General features: G+C 40.6%; 1 protein-coding gene across 1 annotated transcript in view; it reads left to right on the top strand.

Annotated features, from left to right (window-relative positions):
• large2 (LARGE xylosyl- and glucuronyltransferase 2) overlaps nucleotides 1–23,587 on the top strand; it is a 131,388-nt gene that overhangs the window by 36,567 nt on the left and 71,234 nt on the right. Inside the window, exon 2 of the mRNA XM_085161763.1 lies at nucleotides 19,739–19,839. The gene's annotated coding sequence lies outside the window, so the exon portion shown is untranslated. The remainder of the gene's footprint in view (nucleotides 1–19,738; nucleotides 19,840–23,587) is intronic.

Raw genomic sequence — 23,587 nt, 5'->3', positions numbered from 1 at the left:
AATCTAAACCTCTTTCTGCGTATATGCACTTGCTTTATATGTATATTTAAAAAACAAAAAAATGTGAAGGATTAATTAATGGATTTTCCTTTCTGCATAATTGTTTTAAAAGGAGATGCTGCACATGTAATTAAGAGTTGTTGTGTCATGCAAAGCAGTGTGCTGAAGACTTTAAGGCTTCTGGTCTATCCTCATTTGAACCTGGATGGATTAGTAGGTGCCAGTAGGATTCTCTGTTGTTGTACACAAATGGTGATTACATTTCCTGACTGATTGGCTCCTGCCCACTTCACCTGTGATTGCATGTATGAGGTTCAGCAAATGAGGATAATCTAGATTTTTTTTCTCTGACTGACAAACCTTTAAAAGGCCAAATGTGCAAAGTAACCAAAGCTGCAATTCTTTAAGCTTGACGAGCTCAAATTGATTAATGACGCACACAATAGATTTTTGTTGTTGACCAACTCTTTAACTGACTGACCACCTCAGCGGTATCATGAACACTACACATTCATGTGTTTGTTCTTCTGCTTGTGTACATACAGCTGTCAGGCTGGACAGCTGTGACTTCCTGTCCTGTGGGTCTTCAGGTTTTATCGGAGTGAAAAAGCAAAGTGTTGATGTGCTGAGGTTAATCTGTGAGTAAATGTCAGAGCGGGCTGTTAACGTGCTGTTTGTGTGCTCAGCCTTCAGACCGTGTGTCAGATTTCGGCTCTACACTGATGTGTGAATGTGACGCCTCTGTGTGGCAGAGGGCTTGGGTTTGTTTGGGATCTCCAGCACGTTTCACTCTTGGAAACTGATGTATGCTCACAAAAGAGCAACGAAATCTGAAGCTACTCAAACATTTACTTTTAGAACCAGAGGTTTGGTGATATCGTCCCCAAATTATATCCCAATATAATTTAAGAATTCTTTTTGAATATGTTTGTTGAAGTGTGTGTGTGTATGGGAGGTCTCTTATTTTATTGTGTAACCCTTTGTTACATGTGCAGCACTTTGTTGTTTTTAAATGTGCTTTATAAATACATTTGGAATTGGAAATTAGCAATAATCATATTTATGAATAACATTTGCGTAAGTCAAATGTAAGCACAAAGTAACCTGGAAATTTATAGTATAAGTGGAAGATGACAGTTTAGCTCTGGAGCCTGCACAATATTTGTTCTGTCAGATAATGTGCAAATATTGTGCACTCATCGAGTGAAGCTAGTTATGGTCAGTGGAGTCATGTGGGGTATTTGTGACTTCGTAGCCTGATCGCACTCAACAGTGTGGCAAAGGATTAGCTGTAGTTTTTAATCAGCTGTCTGTAAGGTCATATTTCAGAGTTAATCTGATTGATTGAATCTTGATTATTACAAGTTAAAGAGGTTGGAGTTCCTGTTAAATGCTAGGTGTAATGGCAAAACCATTAAGCCAACATGGAACTGCAATTCCTCTAACTGCCACTTGAGGTCGTCCTGAAACGCGAATCACTCTCCAGAGACCCTCGCGTTGAAATGCCCAATGTTTATATCTGCTAAAAATGTACTGGATTGTTTTCAGCGTTATAACATTAAATTGAACTAAACAAGTTGGGTCTTCAGTTAGGTGTAGCTAATTTATGCTCGCCTTCCAGAAAGTTTGTGCTAGAGTTGAGGGAATTCTAGTATTATAGTATTATTATTAGTCCATGAGGAGGTATCTGTGTCTGTACTGTTTTAGAATGCAGCTTCTCAATCAAGCTAAGTAGCATTGGCTCAAACCTCGGCTCTAAATTGGTCTAGTTTTGACTCCAAACACCCAACATGGTCGCAGCTGTTACACAAACATAGAAGCCTTAAAATGACAGCGACAACTGGGTGATATCACACTGAGTATGTCACAGTGATTACATCCTTCTTATATTTACGGCCTGTGGTTTAATATTTCTGGTCACAGGATTCGGGTGGCAGCAAACAAACTAACCGTGAATTTCTGAATTTATGCTGCACACATTATGCGTTTGAATAGCCCAGCATACTAAAAGGAGTTTGTTACCTGGCTGAAAATTTGTGCAGTCTGTTGCCTGAAGCACTTCATCTAACAGTTTCCTGTGCTGTGCTATTTCTCCTGTTTTCATTACACATTGCTATATTCTATGCTGTCAAAAGAGCCAGAAAACACATATTTTAGAAATGTTATCGTTCGCGAGCTGCTCACTGTGAACACATTGCATAGTGGATAATGTCGTTCAGCTCATTTTCACCTGTTAAATACAGCACTAGGAAATGTTTGCTTTGCATTAAAATTAGAAATGTAATTGTTATTATTATGATTCTTTTTAAATCCTGTCGTGTCTGGAAGCTTTTCCAATCAGAGTTATGATCTGAGTGTACTCTTGTGCCAAACACATTTTTCGTTTCCAAGATCAGCTCCCTAAATTGTATGTATTGTATGTATGTGTGATGTAATTACTTCCTTATCTGGTTCACTTATGTCAGTTTTGTTTACAAAGTTCACAGCTTGGGTGAGGTTGAGATACAGCAAATAAACCGTGTGGTCCTTACGTATCCTCTGCTAGAATAGCATGCATATAGTTCTCAGCAGAGTTGTCTTTGCAATAGTTGCATAGTTGTGAGTCTAAGGCCCATTTGGAACAACATTTGTCCTGTATAGTTTGTATTTGCTGTACGTTGCAGATTTTTTGACAGTGTTTAAGCATACTTGTGTCCAGAGGTTTTGATTGGTCGATCCATCTCCCTCCCACTTTATGGTTGGGATAGAAATTGATTCATCAATTTTAATTTTTAATAGCTTATATATTTTTGATAGTCATTTAAGGGTGCAGATATTAAAAAACAACTTTTTTGTATTCTGTATTCTGCAATAGAGGTGGGAATCACCATACACCCCTCGATACGATATTATCACAATACTTAACGCACGATACGATATTATTGCAATTTTTAAAAATATTTTGCAATATTTAGATTCTGTACATAAAGGTAAACTTTATCAATATTAATTTTTATCTAATATCAAAGTCTCACACTCAGTCTTTCTCTCATTTCAGTTTTATTGTTGACAAACTGAACGGTTTGTATTACAGTCTAGTCCAACTTAACTGAACGCAACCATCTGGTACAATTATAGCTATTCTGAACTATGCAGTTTATGAAAACTATGCAGCCCCTTCAGCAACTGAAGAATTTGAAGGTAAATTAAAACAAAATATAATTTTACATTAAATAAAAAAGTTTTAAACTTAATTAAAATAAAACATGTTTATTGCTACAAAAAAAAAGTTAAACACATTTGGACAGTGAAGGAATGTCAGGATTCTTGATCAGAAAAAGGAGCTGATCAACATGCTCTGAAGTCAGAGTCCAGTCCACAAAAACGTTTTTTGTAACAAAATATCGATTTCTGCTGTCCCTGTATCGATACATTATTAGCAAACAAAATATCACGATACTACACAGTATCGATTTTTTCCCCCACCCCTATTCTGCAACCAGTTGACAAGAGTTTGCCAACTGGTTACTTCAATTGCTAGCATGAAGTTTGTAGCAAAGAATGGTGTTGTACTAAAAGAATCCTACCGTTTGGTTGCTAACACGTTGCCCTGGTCATGAAATGTGTTGACTTCCCAAACACATGCAGACTCTTTGCCAAGTAGCAGTGAAACTGAAAAGTGTGATGCATATGTAACCTTTCACTTTCAAAGGAAAAGTTCCATCTTTGGAAATGTAATGGTTGCAAAGGGAAGCACAGCGGGAAGGCATGACTTTACTTTTAAGGTAAATGTTCTGCCTTTCCAATTAGATTTTTACTTTTTTCCAATTTTCACTACTGTTTGGAAAGAAAATGGCAAATGTTTTTTTTTTTGCAAACTACAGACAACAGCGGCAATCTGCTGGCAAGCAAAGCAACCAAAGTTAGTTGGGCAACATACATCCTTCCCTAGCAACCTTAATGGCCTTAGGCCTCAAACAACCATTAATTGAGGTGCCTCTTCAGGGTTTGTAGAAAAATCTCTCGAAAAAGGTTCTTTTTTTGTGGAACTAACACTCTTGGTATCAGTCTGGAGAATTATTGATGGTTCTAGCATTAAAATGATCCCTTTCTTTTTCTCTCTCCCCCAAAGAAACCCCCAAAATACGAGGACAGGACACAGGATTAAGCAGTAAATCTGAGTTCTTGTGACTTCAGACTTCTCTCATCACACAGTATGAATGGTGAAGGAAGTGTCTTAACATAGGAGACTAATAACATGCACACTTAAATCCGAGCAAGGCCTCTCTGGGCCTGGGAGATCTGGGAGCCGATGGGGGTGTAATGAAGCATGGAGCAATGGCATGATCACCTCATTATTCTTTGCTGCTCGCTTCAGAATCCTGTGCCAAGTCCACAAGCGACTGAGGCAGCAGCAGGGACAGCAAGAGACTGAGCTGATGGGTTGATTGTGCATGCAGAGTGGATGTCACAGGCTGTGTGTGAACCAGATCTCAGCTGCTGATTGCTAAGAATGGTTCTTTATTTTATTCAAAATAACAGCAACTTCCTAAGGATTATTTTGGACACATAAAGAGATCAGTCAGGTTAATGGATGGCACGTCTGTTTTGTTTAATCGGATGAACTTTGGTCATGTACGGCACCTTTAGCCTTTTATGTTTTCATAGCTGTGGATCAAATTAAAACAGTTTAAGTGAAAAATATTAGTTTCCTTAAAAAGTGAAGGGATAGCCACATGTCCAATGCCCTCCCTCTATTTTGGTCCTCTATGCCAAGCAGAAGAATAACAAAGTTGAAGCTTTTAACCCCCCTCGACTTCCCTCCTCACTCTCCCATCTCTAACCAGAGCCAGAATCCCTCCCAAAGTCCCCAAACTCATCTGGAAATCTTTCTTATCTCAGCTCATCCCTCTCAGTTTTTCAGCCAGCAGCAACGTTCTCGGCAGTTTGAGCAGCACTGAAAATTTAAGGATTCCAAACCCAAATTCATCCCAAAATCTAACCTGACTATGAATGTGCGTGCTTTCAGAAAAACATGCTGTGAATATTTGAAAAGCCCTGCAGCATTTCATTGCTTTAGTCTGTGTGTCCAGGTGAGAGAGAGCAGTGCCATTTGATCTTGAGTTAACAAGGAAGAGATGAATTAAAGAGACGTTTTTGTCCCCACAGAACAAGAGTCTTGATGCATTTGGATGCACCGTGTGCTCTTAAAATGCAGAATTTCTCCTGAGAGGCGGAGCAGCATTGTTGTGATGTTTCTTTGTTGTTGCAAGGCATATGGATAGTGATCAAAGTTAGACATACTTTAACTTTAAAAGAAACGTGGTACGAAGCTCGTTTCAGACCAAAAATTACAATCTTTAAAGAACCGAGAAAAAGTGATGCATACATTTCCATCAGCTTGTTTATTATGACCAGACCCAGTGACTCAGACTCTGCATATCTCGTAACATTCCTTGAAACTGCTTAACATCTCTGAGTCTTGGATCTGAATTTCTAACATGTCGTCTTTGTTTTGACAGAGATCTGCAGCTTTCCACAGCTGACAAAGACAAATTGTCTGATTAAATGGCAGCACATGTGGGAGCTGATAACTATGGATAGCTGAAACTCACTGAAACGATGCAAAATAAACATAAAAATGTTTATTACTCTGAGTACTTTGAATGCTCAGAGTAGAAAAGCACTATATAGGATCTAGCCCATTTAACATTGTTATACAATGTGGTTGTAAACTGAGACAAAATGTCCATTGCCAAGTTTAGAGTTCAAAAATGAACAGAATGGGATTCAAACTGACGACTACAGGTGAGGACAAACCTATTAACTTTGTAAAGCTCAAAGCGTGTAAAATCAAGTCAGATCTGAGGAACTGGAACTGGGAATCCCATCAAAATAGAAGGAATCACAAAGACCTACACCTGAGCTACAGGTGGTCACCTACTAACCTGAAGGTTGGTGGTTCCATCCCAGTCTGCATACCAAATGTTCTTGGGCAACATACTAACCCCATGTTGCCCTCCAATACATACATATGAATGTCTGTGGGAATGTTGGATAGAAAGCAGCTTAGAAAAAGTGTTTGTGTGATTGGGTGAATGAACAAGTTGTGCAAAGCGCTCTGAGTGCTCAGAGAGTAGAAAAGTGCTATATAAGAACCAGCCCATTTACCATTTACCAAGAACTGATATGCGAAGATTTTGAAAGAAAACCTCAAGCAGTCGGTTGTGAAACCGGGTCTGGGTCGTTTCTTTGTCTTCCAACAATACCAACCCAAAACATGCATCTCTCTTTGTAAGAATCATTTCCAACTGAATGGCCTGCACAAAGCCCCGACTTGTACATATGTTGGGTGAACTGAAGACCAAGGTCTGTGCCTGAAGATCATCAAATTTGGAGCATCTTAAGAGATTTGTCAAAGAAGAATGGCCTAAAAACATGTGAGACTTAAAAACTGCATGACTACAGGCTCTTATACAGCAAAAAAGATAAACAACTGACTTTCAGCATCAGGGGGGCAAATAATTAGTTTTTTGTGAAATAATATTGTTTCTGTGTGTGATTAAAATATAAAAGTCAGAAATAAAACTATAATATTTGGAAAGGCTGCGTTAAAGTTTTCTTTTGTTTTGGTGCCTCAAAATACTTTTAAAGAATGACGTTTTTATGGCGGGCTAATAATTCTGACCTTATATGGATTAGACGCAAACACACAAAATATATCTTTATGTCCAAAATGTTTCTCCCATTTTTTACCTTGTGAGCCACACCTCCTTTTTCATCTCCAGTAGAGGCCATCATAGAAAGAAAGATTGATTTTTAAAAGCACATTTATTTACTTAATAATGATCCATATAAACATTCAGTTTTTCTGAATTATTTAAAGTAAACAAACTACCTTCATAGTCACAGAGATGTTGAAAAACATTCAGATCATCCATTATGAAATAATATTTCTATTCTAATCACTCTTGCTCTTAACATTTGTATTAACAGTAACAGTATTTGTGTTAATCTTATATTTTCTACTCAAATAGATTGTCAACTTGTCTTGGCCCAGGAAAAAATTCAACAATCATCCTTTTTTCCTTCTTTTTCATGTTGTAAGAAAAAACAGAGATAAAAGCCTGTCTTGTAAAACATTCTCCAAATGCTTCCCAAATGTCACTAAATGGTGGTCTTTCTTACTGAACAAAAAGGACATTTATCTGAAACCCTAGGCTTGATGATAGACACAAAAGCGTTGACCTGCAATAATACCATGTAGAATCCACCATCGTAAATCACCAGTATTTTTGGTCAGTGGTGGCCTATAAAGCAGCCCCCATACAGGTTTCACATCAAAACCAACGTTTAAAAACAGTAACCTGAAAGCTGCTTTTCTAAAAAAAAAAACCACTTTGAGGTACGCAATGCATGTGTCCCAAAAATGTTTCAAATAATAGTCTGCAATTTCATTAATAGGTTCGGTGGGGTTCCAAAACAACGGTGCCACAGCGATGATGCAAAAAGACTGTTAGTAAGTGTGCAAGCCCTGTGAGAAATTCTCGGTAAAAACCAATGGCATTTCTTTAACCTACTCTCAATCAGTTCAAAAAAACCTTTCCAATTTTTCGTTCCCCCAAGTAAACACCCAAATATTTTAAACCACTTTTACCCTTTTTAGTTCATCAAGTAATTTGGGTCCCCCTCTTGTCCATTTTCCTACTAACAAAGCCTTACTCCAGTTAACCTTGGATGATGACATTTTACATCACATTTATAAAACATCTAAGACATTTGACTCTATAATACCATCTTGATAAGCTGAAAAGGTAAAGAAATTTAATTTAGTTTTACTTGATGTAACCTTTTTTTTAATTTGACACAACAAAGGTTCAATATTTACAGAATTAAACATAGTTGACATAACCTTGTCGAATACCTCTTTACATTCAAAGGAGCACTTAAACCACTATTGACCATGGTGGTCAACCATTCAAAACCCTTTCAATGGTACAATAGAGGGTTTTAATCACTGAACCCAGAGGATAGACCAAAAGTCATCAATTTATCCCAGAGATATTTGTGCTCTACCCAATCAACTGCCTTTTCTTGGTCAAGGGAAATCAGACCAGAGTTTATGTCCAGTAGTTTAGAAATGTCAAAATAATCCCAAATTAGTGGTCTGTTAGCTCTTATTGATCTGCCATGGATCCATTACGACTGATCAAAATGTGTAACTTTGGTCATTCGCAACCTTTAAGATCTTATAGTCAGCACTTAAGAGACTGATGGTCTCCAATTCTTTATTTCATAAAGATCTCCCTTCTTGGGAAGAAGAGCGAGCACAACTCTTCAGCAGCTGAGGGGTTGCTTTCCCCTAGCCCACCCTGTCATTGAGAACTTCCAACAGATCTTCAGCCAACACGGACCAGCGTGGTTTATAAAATTCCACAGGCAATCTATTCCTGGAGCTTTACAATTTTCCGTACTCAACAGTAGGGCTGGGCGATATGGCTTAAAGTTCATATCGAGATATAATTTGAAGCACGTGCTTTAACGATATATATCACGATATATTCTTTTCTTCTGTATAACGTATTTTCCACATTATAAGGCACACTTAAAATCCTTTAATTTTCTCAAAAATTGAGATTGTGCCTTATGTATGAATTCTGGTTGTGCTTACTGACCTCGAACCGATTTTGGCGAGCAGAAATCTGTTAAAAAATGTTTTAGTACAACTTTGGTAAGCCGCACTGCTTGATGGATTGTCAGAGCATTACGGCTGCGGTAGTGAGGAGCTTCGCGGAGTAATCTGGGTCCAAAACTCCGTCTGTTTCAGGTCCCAAAGTCAAGCGAACACTAAGAGTTAAAAATGGTCTGAATTCTTTCATCTTTAATTAAATCATCAGCGTTGCTGCTTTACCAGGTTTAACAATTAAGTTTTACATCCATGCACCCATGAAAACAGAATTTATTCAATTTAACGGAGTTAGAAGTTAACAGGAAGTTAGCTCGCTAGTTTCCACCTAAACATTTCATACCATGTTCTGACTGAGAGATTTTTGAAACGAATTCAAACGTACAGCTCTGCTATCACTTCCAACATAAATGAAGACAGAAAACTAAACAGCAGTGGCGTTTGCAGGGTTACTGAAGTTGGACTACCTGGTATATAATGTTGTGCTACGTGATTGCTAGCAACACAGCTAGAGGATGAACGCCAACTTTTTTTCCACTCATTAAAAGTTAACGTGAGGGATTCTGGTGGTCAGGGACAAATGCAATCGCATAGCAGGATGCTATACACGGGGCAAACTTCAGTCAGGAGAACAACTGAGATGATTCATCCACAATACGAGGTTAGTTATTAATATACTGCAACAACATGGGAACAGAGCAGCTGCGAGAGAATTCAACATTAATGAATCAATGTTATGGACGTGGAGGAAGTGCAGTTTTTGGCTTTCCCCATATTTCATTGGTGCTTCATCTCTTTGCTATGACTGTAGCCCGCCATAATTTGCAGATGATAATGGTTTTAGCCACTGCGATGCTTTCGACCAAACAGGCGCAGCTTGATGACATCATCAACATGCGCTATCGGATTGAGCGGTATAGTCAAAATCTCTATCGTTGGCCAAATTTATATAGTTTCTATCGTATATCGTTTATATCGCCCACCCCTACTCAACAGTGCCTCCTGCAGTTCTTGTAGAGTTGAGGGATGATTCAAGACAATGTTGTGTTGTTCTGAAACCTTTGGCAAATTATTAACAAACGCCTCCATCTTCTATGCATTTCACAGATAATTTGAAAACGTTAACGGACAAGAGCTCCCTCTGCTCTGAGCCCTGGCAGAACAGTCGAAGCAGCTTTGTGCCTCAACTTTGCCGATTTGCACCCAGAGGGGAGCATTGTCTTTGCTGATCATGACATGACAACTGCTGCAGCAATACATCATTGCCAATAGTTGGCAAATTGGACAGGATGATCTTCCTCAAAACAACTCCCCTCTCAACTAGGCTACTCACCTTGTCTATAGAATCCAGAAACATGACAACCGCATTATTTCTCCTAGACCCTGCCTTCATGCTGTCACATTCAACAAGTTCCCCTACAGCCAAACAATACTTCTCAACCGAGTAATTCAATGGGTATTTTAATACCATGCTGACAGGAAAGGCTCCAAAAGCCTTCAGAACCACATATCATTCCCACGATCGTACCCAGCTAAGTGCTATATGCTGCTGAAAAAAACACCAAAAACACACCAGTGAAAGAAAGTTGTGTGAACAGAGCTAAAATGGGAATCACCACTGTAAAAAGTAAAGTTCAAACCGTTAGAAAACCTCACACTCATTCTCCTCTCCACACATGCAGCAGACGCTCATGCATGCACACCCAAAAGAAAGACGGGCAGACAGACAGAACATGTTCTGTTCAGTATGACTTGAATCTGCTTTAACTCATCAGGAAAGTGTTCACTGACATCACTGATCAAGGGGATGTTATTCTCCCAAACTCTGCTATACAGCTGGATTCTGCAACCACAGGAGTCACCCCCTGCTGGCCATTAAAAAGAACTAAAGCGCTTCAGTATTGTCTACTCTTTTTAGAGCCAGAAGCTACATCCATCTTTTATTTCGTCTATGATAACTGCAATCTCTCTTATGTAAGCAAAGCAGACTGTCTGGTCGAAGGTTTCAATAAAATATGGAAGTATAACAAAACCCAGCATATTCACTTCACTAAGTGAGCCCCCAGCAGCAGAGGACATTGATTGCAGCTTAATCCATCCCAGTGATCCATGTGAGTTGCTTTTAAAACTGGTTTATTGTTTTTTACAACACAAAGGCAAAGCCATCAAGATTACGAAGCAAGCATGGAAAAGGAAGAAACCCTTAAGCTCTCTATAAATTACCCCTTTAGTTCCCTTAATTTATTTTCATCAACACCAAAGCTTCATATGCCCTAATACATGATACATGTGTAGCAGCTAGTCAGTAGCAATATTTAAAATGCATGCTCATCAAATGCACTCCAAATCGCGACATAAGAGATTAGTTTGTGACCATAAAGGTTGTATAATATAAATGTAGCACAGTATTCTGTCACAGGAGGATCAAATATTCTCGTAAGGCCATCCAGTGAGAGAATCTGCCACATCAAACATGTGGCGCTACCTGCCTCAAACCCTTGTGAAGAAGTGAGCAGCTGAACGTAACCTCAGCGCAATGTAAGACTGAAAGCAGCGTGTGTTTATTTCATCGTGTTAGGGTTTGGTACAGCTTTAAGAAATGATGATGATTTCTACAAATTAGAAAGCGCTGTTCTGTTTTCACAACAACGCAATAAATGTTTTCATTTTTTTAAACACCGAAATTGATAAATAATCATCACAAAAGATTATGCTGTCAATATTGAACAAAATGATTGTGATTATAGTTTTGTCAAGGACTGTGCAGCCCTAGCTTGTTGCACAAAAACGGCAGGGATTTGTGTCACTTGAAAGGTTGCCTTCAGTTGACACCTACGGTTTCCCACAGTTACTTTTTTTCTAACCATTACCTCGCTCACTCTTCTTTGATTGTGTCTTGACAAAGACGTGCCAGGAAGTGGATGATGGGGACATTTCGGTCAGCGATATTCTTCCCAAGATTTTCCTCTTCCATCAGTTTTTTTCCCTGGTCTCCCGTTGTACTCTTAGCCTGCTGCGATCCCCCTCTTTTCTTCTTCTTTTTTCTTTTTGCGTTGTTGTCTCCTTAACTGGACTCCCCCAGGCCTGATTCTTTGGCTCAGTGGGGCTGTTGCTTGGCCGCTTTCTTTCTGTGGGCACACAAGGACCCCTGGATTCAGAGTTGACATTGATTTTCCTTTTCTTTGGCAATTTGAACCATGAAGAAAATGCAGACGCTTAGTAGTAGTATGTTTTTTTTTGTTTTTAATGAAATCATTTAGATAAATGGCAGTAAGTCTGGGACAGATGAAGACTATTCCTATCTTGAATTCTTTAACTCATTTAACTCGATGCTTTGAGGAAGCACAAGCAAGTCAATATTGTCTTTTTGCTCATACTGCTGCCGTTTTTCCTTCTGTTAACTTGCATTTCCTTCTTGAGCTTTCCAGAAACAGCAAAACAACCAGGGTTTCGTTAGCCGCTGTTTCTGCAAAGAGCAGAGCAAAAAGTGTGGACTACAGCAGATGTTCAGGCGGGACCAGCACTACGGGGAAGTGGCTGAGGGGGCAGTTAAAAATGGTGATGGGGCAAATATTATCCTGCTGTGCCTATTTTTACCTTTTCTTTATTAATAACCTAGAAATATAATGGCATGTTTGACTCGATTTACCCCGGTTTATCTTCCATTATTACTTAAATTAGTACCATTTATAAAATGATCTCCATGTTTTATGCAGTATGACTTGAAACTAGAGATTCTAGCCCAGAAAAATCATCAGGGATATGTTCATGCAGGTCATACAATAGAGAGCTGAAGGTCGCTCTATACGGCTGGATTTGTGTTTTTTTGCTACCCGGGGAATTGCATCCAGCTGGGTATTAAATACAATGCTGTTAATATTGTGAATTGAATGAAATTAGCCAATTCATTTATTTTGCATTAGCTCAAAAAGAATCTGTACAGCCATGAAGAGCAGCCAAAGCAGAAACATAGATGCGTTCTGTCTTCTGACACTCCCTTCAAGCACAGCGTTATGTCCAAATTTCTCGACGACATTGATCCGTATCAGGATAGCGTCACACAGTTGCTGCAGACTTGTCAGGTGCATCCGGACGAGAATCATACATGTGGTGACTATGGTCACCAAATTTTTGTAATTTAATTTTTTTGTAATTGTTCATTTAGTTTAGCATGAATCCCTTGAAAAAGAATAGTTTTTCCGTTTTTGTTTTTCTTGTTTTTTGAACAAAAAAATACTTAAACTTTAAAAATGTATGTTGTCCTTTGTCCTTCCAGTGGGCCAGATTAGACTCTTTGCTGGGCTGATTATGCCATATTTGACACCTCTGCTGTATACCATAGAGATGGCTGTGTGGGGAAAATCTTAGTAGATCAGCAGTTTCTGAAATACTCCGACACCAACACATCTGGCACCAACAACCATCCCAAATTCAGAGTCACGTGAATTACTACCGTGTTACTGACTGATTAGATATTTGTGTTAACAAGGAGTCAAACAGGTGTACCTAACAAAGTGACAGTGACTGTATCAGGGCTTTGACTTGACCACTGTTCAGGCAAATTAGCTTGGCTGACTCCAGTCAGTTCACTGTTGAGATTTTGCAGATCATTGTCATTTTGTAGAATTTGAAACCGCTGCAGCTGTGCTGTGATCACAGTTTCACACATCAAAGTGTTGACTGTGTAGCAAGGGAAAAAAAATTAAAAGGCTGTAAATTGGCTTCAGTGTGGTGTGACTCATGTCTGTTTGTGTCAGCAATTAAGTCTCTTCAGTTTAAATTTTTAATGTTGCCTCCACGTGTTCTGGCCTGAAAAATACAGAATTGGGAAAAAGAAGTGGTTTCAGTGGAAGTAGAGAGTCATATTTGTGTGATACATACCCAGATAAGGTTGGGAAACGTGCAGCTGAGACTGAAGAAGTCACTGAACAGAATCAACCTTTTGGATCATTACTGTTTATTGTACCTTTCTAGCTACTCTTAAATCTGCTACATTGGATTGGTTGCGCTGAACAAGTCCCTGATGTGAAATGTGCCCTAGCCATTATCCTTATTTGACCTTGTTATTTAGCACCAGACCTCGCTGAAAATGGAAAGAAAGTCTGAATACTGGGTCTTAATTTCTCAGTTAAAGAAAAAAAGGAGGGGTGGCACCATATATAAAGGATGGATTTAACCTCCGGATACACAATATGAACCCAATGAATACCGTAAATGGGGAAAATGACCCTATTTGTCGCATGATTTATGGCCTCTGTAAACATTTCTTCTAATGACTTTATAGCCTGAGTCAGAAGTTTCAAGTTCTCTTTAATACTTCAGTAAGATGATGTTCATTTGGTAAATGATGCTCCCATTATAGTCTAATGGACAATAGAACAGGGAGTGCTTTAGGATGAGGTTATTTTGTGATTGACAAAAATACTGCTATTATAGTCATACAATGTTCCTGGAGTTATAATTCAGGTCCACCCCTCACCCAGCATGTCCAGTCTTGTGAAAAAAAACAATGCCAGACCTGAGGCTTTAAAATAGCCGCCCACTAGCCAGTGTGTCACGCCACAGTGATGGCCATCCATCTCTTAAATAGTCTATGGTTGTTAGTTAGAGAGAGACGTAACACAGAAGACACCGTCAGCAACTTGGGGTTTTTCCATGTCTAGTATTGCAGATACCAGAGTTGTTTGTGACTTGACTGTAAACGTAGGACAGGTGAGTTAAAATGACCGAAATCTGCTCTGATATTTGGTAGTTTGAGTACAAGAGAATGGAGACTAGCGGGGGACTGTTGTGACATGAGTGCAAATAAACTGGGCGAATAATATAAATACATTTCTTTCACTTCCACTGTATTTATTTTAGTTTTGTTGTTACAGCCATTTTATTTGATCTTGAATGCATTTGTTGTTTTTTATTTTAAAAAGTTGTGAAACTCTTGTTTAAATGATCAATTGTTTTTATTTAAAGGCCTCACTTGTGCATTTTTTATAGATGTACTCGAGGCTGGTACAACACACATCTGACTTACTTGTTAATAATTTGTTTTAAGAAACTGCCATGGTTTGTTTCTTTTCCCCTAAAGCCTAAATTAACATTTACGTTTTTGTCAAGTCAAAAATTACATTGAGTTTACTTGAAAAATGACAAACTGTCCATGTTAAAAAGCTGAAGATGTGTATTTCTGGCATTGTGTGTGTTCTCGCATGCAGGGGTCAGAAATCACCCAACAGCTATTTTTATCCAGCAGGTGGGGGGACCCCTGAGGCATGCCTACAGTGGATATTTACCTGCCCCCCAATGTCTGTGTCTGTGTCTGGGGATTTAAGATTGGCACGTGGCAGATAAGAGCAGTGATCCTCCTCCTGTGTCTGTGCACTCACACAGAGAGTATGCACCACGGTGCGTTTGAATGTGCTAAACTCTGCTAAGCCTCGGCCGTGGGGAAGAAGAGCACATTTCCTCTTTCCAGAAATCTCTTCATTGCTGTAAGAAGAATCAAATAATCAGATTAGCTAAGGCCATGCAAACTAAGCTGAATCCCTTGATTGTGTTTACTACCAACTAAAACAAAAAGACAAGCTCCGTCTCACACTGGGCTGGACTCAGTCTGGGGTAGATGGCCCCCTCCTCCTGCTCCTCTCGCCCCAGGCCGTATGGAGGAGCTTTAATGGCTGCTGTTGTTTCACACTAAGAGCCAATCTGGCTGTGCTCTTGGAGCCATCAGACGGGCTGTTAGCACACAAACAACAGCATCACTCCAGCTATCAGCTGCAGTAAAAACAGTGTGGGACCTCCTGTGGTTCAGGATGATCCTAGCCCCCCCACATCCTCACTGATGCTGGTGCAGATTAGACTGTCGGCATGCGAGGAGACTGTTTGTCACAGGTTCTGGCTAAGATTGGGCTCCGGGGCAGAATTTCTCGGATTTTTGACAGGCGTCGTGTCGCCTCCCTCTGTTCTATACAACAGAAGAGAGGAGCTGCCGTCTGGATGGAGCCCAGGCAATGCCAGGGAGGACAAAAGAAAGACAAGATTTTTTTGTGTATGTTAATTCTTTACCCTCTTCTTTTTTCAAGTCAAGTCAAGTCAAGTCAAGTTTATTTATAAAGCACATTTAAAAACAACCAAGGCTGACCAAAGTGCTGTACAATAAAATACAAATATAAAATACAAAAAACACAAGTACATAAAACACCTCACTGATAAAAACAATAAGTTAAAACAGTAAGTTAAACCTTGCTAAAAGCCAATGAGAAGAGGTGAGTTTTAAGAGCAGTTTTAAAAGTTCCTAGGCTTGTGGAGAATCTGATGTGAGGAGGTAAACTGTTCCACAGTCTGGGTGCAGCCACAGCAAAAGCCCTCTCTCCCCTAGTCTTTAATCTGTACCTGGGAACATCTAAAAGCATCAGGTCTGCTGACCTCAAAGATCTCCTGGGGCGGTAAATGCTAAGAAGCTCTGCCAGGTAAGGAGGTGCAGTACCGTTAAGAGCCTTAAAAACCAGCAGTAAAATTTTAAAATCAATCCTAAAAGCAACTGGGAGCCAGTGGAGAGAGCAGAGGACCGGAGTGATGTGGTCTCTCTTTTTGGAACCGGTCAGCATGCGAGCAGCAGCGTTCTGCACCAGTTGGAGGCGATGCAGACAGGAACGATCTAAACCAGCATAAAGGGAGTTACAGTAGTCCAGCCGTGATGTAATAAAAGCATGGACCACCCTTTCTAGATCGTTCCTGCACAGGTAGGACTTGACTTTAGCTAAAATCCGTAGATGATAAAAAGATCCCTTGACTACGGAGCTGATTTGTTTATCAAATTTAAAAGCACTGTCAAAAGTAACACCGAGGCTCTTAATGGAGGAAGTACATTTGGAAGTTAGGGGTCCCATAAAATCAAAGGAAAGGTTGGGGTCTTTAGGAAGCCCAAACACAATGACTTCAGTTTTACTTTCATTTAGATGTAGGAAGTTAAGAGCCATCCAAGTCTTAATGTCAGACAGACAGGAGAATAACGGCTGCAAAGAGTCCTTACAGTCTAACCTCAGAGGGAGGTAGATCTGAATGTCATCAGCAAAGGTGTGGAAGGACACATTATGTTTGCGCAGCACATCGCCCAGAGGGAGCAAATACAGAGTAAACAGCAGGGGGCCTAGAATGGACCCCTGAGGTACACCACAAGTTAAAGGAGCTCTGGGAGATGACAGTTCACCGAGGTGAACAGAAAAACTCCTGTAATCCAGGTAGGACTGGAAAAACTTTAAGACAGTACCTTTCAAACCGACACAGTGTTCTAGGCGGGATAACAGTATGTTGTGATCAACAGTGTCGAAGGCTGCTGTCAGGTCTAAGGTTACTAGGACAGCAGCACAACCAGAGTCTACAGTTAAAAGCAAATCATTAAAAATTCACTCCGCCCGTCTGCTTCTCTGTCCCCCTGTTTCCCTCTAGAGCTTCACCCCACAGTGTTCCCTTCCCGAAAGTCAACCATTGTAAGCCACGCCCACAGACATGGAGTCACGTTTTACACAACACCCCTCACAGCAATAACCTGTGATGTTTTTATCTCAGTAAATCAGTCTGATTGGAAGGCACCATTGATCCATTCCAGTGCTCCTGAGCTTTTTCATCAGGTATTCTTTATGGAAAAGGCAACGATGGATACAGTTCAAAAAGATCAAAAAGTCTGAAATAAACATTTCAACAAGATCTTGGGCGATCGTGGCTCAAGAGTTGGGAGTTCGCCTTGTAATCGGAAGGTTGCCGGTTTGAGCCCCGGCTTGGACAGTCTCAGTCGTTGTGTCCTTGGGCAAGACACTTCACCCGTTGCCTACTGGTGGTGGTCAGAGGGCCCGGTGGCGCCAGTGTCCAGCAGCCTCGCCTCTGTCAGTGCGCCCCAGGGTGGCTGTGGCTACAATGTAGCTGCCATCACCAGTGTGTGAATGTGTGTGTGAATGACTGGTTGTGTAAAGCGCTTTGGGGTCCGTAGGGACTAGTAAAGCGCTATATAAATACAGGCCATTTACCATTTACATTTAAGGAAAATGATATCTTAAAATGCATTTACATTCATTTTTTTAAATAATTTTTTAAATTTTTTTTAAGTTGTTGTGGTTTTGTTGTTGCTTGCTGATTTTTGTTTTGGCCCATTATTAAGTGCTTAATTTATTTGAGAATGTAGTTATTTGGGCCAAGGCCAAGAACAATGCTGGTCATCTTCTACTCTTCCATTAGCAACTTCAAAGTAGCTTCAGAGCTAGTCTAGGACAGCCATCCCACTTCCACAGTATAAAAGGTCCGGTGGCTACTGTGACATCACTCATGTCACCTTTGCGATCGGATCAGACTGAAAACACAAGCTCATTGGCTAAAGGAATTCGAAGTCATTAGCCAATTTTTTATTTCCGAATCTTACTCTCTGACACTGAGGGGAAAAAATCTGTTTGCATTTTAATCAGTGTGATCCAAAACAAGTAACTGAAACCATAAATGTTTATAGAGGTCTGGGCACTTTTGCAGCTACAGCTATTGCTCCCTGGTGGCCATTTAAGAGAATGCAGGTCTAATGGTGCAGACGACAGTCTGGACATGTTCCCCGACCCAAAGGCGCAGGGAACAAACCCTCTTGTCCACTGGAAAAACTCCAACGTACAAGCAGCAAGGCGAGGGGATGCTAAGATGCCTACCTCAGTCTGCCGCCTCTCGCCAAGGGCAACTCTAGACTAAGGGAGTCCAGCTCCTCTCCAGGGTTCTGGAGCCCAAGCCGTGCGTTGAGCTGGTACCTCTCAACCTCATGCGGTGGATCGGGTCCTTCCCCACCAGAGAGGTGACATTCCATTCCCCAATTGTTAGTCTCGGTAGCTGGTGATTGGCCCAACAGGGTCTCTGCCCCCGGCCGCCGCATGGGCCCACCCTACAGGTAGTAGCCCCATGTCCCATGGTCTCCAGGCGCTCGCCCTCGTGCACCCTCCCTGGGCCTGGTTCCAGGGTGGGGCCCTGGTAACCCTATCCTGGACAGGGTGAATTGTCCCCTAGATCTTATACTCACAGGGGTTTTTGAATCCTGTCTTTGTCTGGTCCATCACCTGAGACCAGTTTGCCATGGGAGGCTGTACGAGGGAGCAAAAGCCCCCTGGCAACATAGCCCCTGAGATCCCTGGGACACACAAGCCCCTCCACCATGTGAAGGTAGCGGATGTATGGATGGAAGGAACGTTTAGTATTTCCAAACAAAAATGGAAATACTAAACTAAACTGCACTACATGTATTACAAATAAAGAAAACGTATCATGACAGTCCCCGTAGATCTCCATCAAATACCATATACCATCAGTATGACTACATATAAATCATTACCTATAAAGAATATTCAACTGAAAATAATTTATGTTCTGTGGTAAACAGGCAAATGAGATACAATCGCTAAGACTGTTTGTTTGGAAAAATCCATGCAGCTGAGGGTCTTCTTTGTTCTGGAGAGCTTTCAGTACACCGGAAGAAACACTGCAAAGGAGAGGTAGAAATGACTGAAAAGATTCAGTTTAATGTCATTTGGGCAAAGAAAGAGGGTATGTAACTAGTACTAATGGCTTATTTATTGACTTTTTTGAAAAGGTTTTGCATTTGATGTTTAAAATGGCACAGGAGTCCTTGTTGAGCCGTGTTGCTTAAAAAGACGAGCTGCTGCACTGCTGAACCCATGCATGCACAGGAAGTGATGTAGTATTTAGCCTCGAATTAAAGAAATACACAATCTCACACTCCTGTGCAGGTTGATCGACAGAGGAGACACGGTTTCAGAGCGCTGGCAACCGAAAAACCTTGTGAATTTCAACTTGAGCAATGACAGTAATGAGAAGCTCTGTCTGCTGCGTGATTGACAGCTCAGTCTTTAGCTTTTGCTGTTTGATATTCAGATGCTTTTGGTTGAGCAGCTCAGAGGAAATCTTCACTCTTTCTGTTCATTTCTGTTAAAAAAAAAGATTATTCTTTAGTATCTTATAAGATTGCCTGAATATTAGTAATTGTTCCAGTCCTGTCATACAGCTGCTGTCATCTCATAGCTATTTTTATTTCTGCAGACTGGATCTTCCCCGGATGGTTCCTGTTGACTTCGACTGAAGAGCCTCTCCGTCACTTCTCATCACTTTACCCCACACGGGGATTTACATTAGCCAATCTGGTGAGGAATCTTTTTAATTAATTATTTTTTTTGCCTGTAAAACAGCCTCTCAGTGAGTGTGTGTGGACCTGCATAGAGTCTCTGAAGAAAACGACTGAATAGTTGGTGTAAAATCAGCTGTGTGGGGACATAATAGGATTCAGTTTATATCTGATGAGATGCAGAGAAATCTTCAGAGACCAGATTCACAAATTCTTGGATGTAATCCAGAGATGAGCTGCTTGGAACTGGTGAATGTATTGTTTTGGCTCTTTGTTGATTCCTGTGCGTGTGCGTTTACGTGACTGGTTTTGTGATATTTTTTTTTCTGTTGTCTTGTTTGTGTGACATGACAGGAAATCTAAAATGTTCAGCAGCAGCAGCAGCTGTGGTGCTTTACCCAGCAAACACCTCTAGAACATGTTGTCCCACATCACAAAGGTCACTGCATAATTATGTTGTGTAAATTAGCATCCAAGGTATTTATCCCCTCTGGCTGTCACATGGTGTTATTTTTCTTCTTCTTCCTCTTAATAGAGCTGCAGTGGAAATTATTTATGTGTGCTTGAAGCAGTTTGGGTACAAATTTAGCTCAGAGGAGCAGCTCTCTGAGGAAGCTTCCCATACGATCGATGTTGCATTGTTATATGATTTTCTGTAGCATCGGACTCACAGCACTTTGTTTTTCTTCGGCTGTTGCTTTTGAATTGATGTCTGCATATTTTTAGTCATTTATGTAAAATTTTAATGTGCCACACTTAAAACAAGTAATGTCTTTGTAGATCAGATGTTTGCAGTTTTACAGGTGGCCGACTAGTGTGTTTAATTAAAAACGACAGCTTTTGAATCAGGGCCCGTTTGGACTGGGTGATGAATCAGATTTGAATTAAAATTAAAATAAATTACAATTTTGGCTTGGAGCAATTTTGGGTTAAATGCTGTTAAGGTCTGTGGATAACACAAACTGTAGACATCTTGAATCTTTACATTTAAAACTTGCATTTAAAGCTGCATTTTCCCCAAAAAGTAACAGAGGCAGCATCTGCCTACAAGGGTTCGAGTCTAGCTTTACAAAAGAAACAGTCACCAGCATAGAAAAAACTACAAATGAGATTTCAACTAGTGCAACTGCTGTAATAGCTCTGTCCTGTTTGGAAGTACTTTGCATTCAAAAACTCCACAGCTGAGGTTTTGCTTCAACATCTGCCAGAGCAACACTCTGCGTAGCCTCTTAGCACAGGTCAGTTGCATCCAGTGTCTCACAGACTAATTAAGCCCAACCAGGATTCCTTCTAGTGCTTGATGGCTCCCTTCACCTCCAGTGTCCACCAATCCATTCAGGGATTACCACCATGACAGCTACCTTGAGGTTTGGAAACAGGGTTCATGTCCAGAGGCTGATGTCACCAGCTTTCCTCAGAATACTGTTGAAGTTGGGATTAACAATCCTATGGATCCCAGCCTCTGCCAGATTTTTCTACCTTTTCTGTATGTTTTGGGTGTCCCCACCCAACTCCTCACCAGCTGGTCATCAGGAGCTCAGCTACTCTCTTCACCTAAGGCTACGTCCACACGTACACGGGTATTTTTGAAAACTGAGATTTTCCGTTTTCGTTTTAAAAAATAATCCCGTCCACACGTAAAGGCAGAAATGAAGGAAAACGCTGCTAGGAACATGCCAAAGCAGCAGGTGGCGATATATTCCTAACCGTGCAGAAATGTTGGCCAATCAGAAGTCTAGAAGCCTCGGTAGGAAAAAGTAAACAAAGCTGGGGCATAGAAGCAGAACCGAGTCGTATGTGTGGAGGGACAGTAACTGTGTGTGTATATGTAAGCATTTAAACACTGCAGAGAGGACAATTAACAGTAACAGTATTGTAGAAATTCATTTCACCGAAACAATAACGTGGCGCACACTGTGACGTCAAAAAATGTGCACACCTTTGACGCTGCGTTTTCTGCGTTTTCTCCGTTTTTCTCGTCCACACGTAAATGCAAAAACTGAGTTTTCAAAAATATCCACCCTGGCCGGAGTTTTTTAAAAATCTCAGTTTTCAGTGACCGAAAACCCATTTACGTGAGGTGCAAACGCATAGAAAAGTCTGCGTTTTCAAAAATACCCGGGTACGTGTGGACGTAGCCTAAATGTCCAGAACACACAGCCACAGGTCTATTACAGAATCAATCATCGACCTGCAACTGAGTGTCCTGATGCCACTCTGCTGTGCGCTAAAGAATGCATTTGTGTTCAGACATGGTGTTAATCAAGGACAAACTTTGATTTGCAGAGAAGTCCAATGATGCAACACTGCTCGGGTTCAGATCAGGCAAGCCGTTCCTCTAGAACAGGGGTGGGGAACTCCAGGCCTCGAGGGCCGGTGTCCTGCAGATTTTAGATCTCACCCTGGGTCAACACACCTGAAATGATTAGGTCATTCGAAGACATGTTGAGGAGGTCATTATGCCATTTAAATCAGTTGTGTTAGATCAAGGACACATCTAAAACCTGCAGGACACCGGCCCTCGAGGCCTGGAGCTCGACACCCCTGCTCTAGATGACTCACCTCCAGCCCTCACTGTCGTTTCCCACATGAGCATTGAAATATCCCAGTAGGACAATGGAGCTGACAGGTAGGGCACCCTCCAGCACTGCAGCCAGCAACTTCAACAAGGCTGAGTACTTTGTATTATTAAACTGCAATCTGGATGCCTTCCATGAGCCACAGTTGCATTAAAGCAATGCTCCCATCAGGACTCGCTAAGGCTCCTCCCACAATAAAGACAAAAGAGAGATCATCAGTTACACAAAAGTGTCATAATCCTATTTCCCACCAAACGGTTAATGGCAGCAGCAAAATAATAAGATGTTGGCTATCCCAGTGGTCTGAAACTATACAACCATACCTCATGCTCGTAGCCTGACAGTCCCGATTGGACAGAGTAGTTAAATGTGGTGTGTTTCACTGTTTTTTTCTTTTCACATTAATTAGATAGCAATAATTAAATATTAAAATGCTATTAAAAGTTCTTAAATGAAACTGCTGGACACCAGTTTAGAAGCTGTAACTCTAAATGTTAAGAAAAAACCATTAGCACCACTAATCAGTTACTTGAGTGGTCTTCAGTGCCCTGACTGAATAATGCTAGACTGCACCACAGGACAACCACCTGCTGTCTGACACCAGATTACCTTTCAGGTGGTAAATATCTCAAATCTCTCTCGCCTGTTAATGAAACAGGCAGCAGCTGCAGTAGCCTGTTGGCTATCGTGAATGATAGCCAACACACACACAGTTAACTGTCTGGTTAGGCAGATTTACATCACCAAGTTAGACCTGAGCACTGATGCACTGTTATCACATCTAAAAGACCTCATAGTACAATAGAGCATTTTAGCTCCTGTTTCAACAACATTAAAGTATTGAACAGTTGTCATGAATGTTAATCTGCAATTACCCAAAGTAGTCATCTCTCAGGTAGCGGCTATGCTAATGCTAATAAAAGAGCTGCAACATTAATGTGGGAGCTAGCTAACAAACAACATCAGTCCTGCTCCCTGACCTCTAACTATAGTTAATATAGTGCTCATTTAACAGAATCAAGTTTAAGTCTCTGAAAATTTGAATTTAATTAGCAGTTAGGGAGTCACGTGTCATGTGTAAACCATACAGTTATTTTTCACTTGGTCAGATAACTGACATGTTTCTATTGTTCAGATTTTTCTTTAAAAAAACAGAGCAGGAGATGTTCACCCCTACACGTCCATGTG

This window comes from Neolamprologus multifasciatus, chromosome 1 (genome assembly GCF_963576455.1).
Source record: "Neolamprologus multifasciatus chromosome 1, fNeoMul1.2, whole genome shotgun sequence".
Lineage (NCBI taxonomy): Eukaryota > Metazoa > Chordata > Actinopteri > Cichliformes > Cichlidae > Neolamprologus > Neolamprologus multifasciatus.
This window is presented reverse-complemented; position numbering and strand designations above follow the sequence as displayed.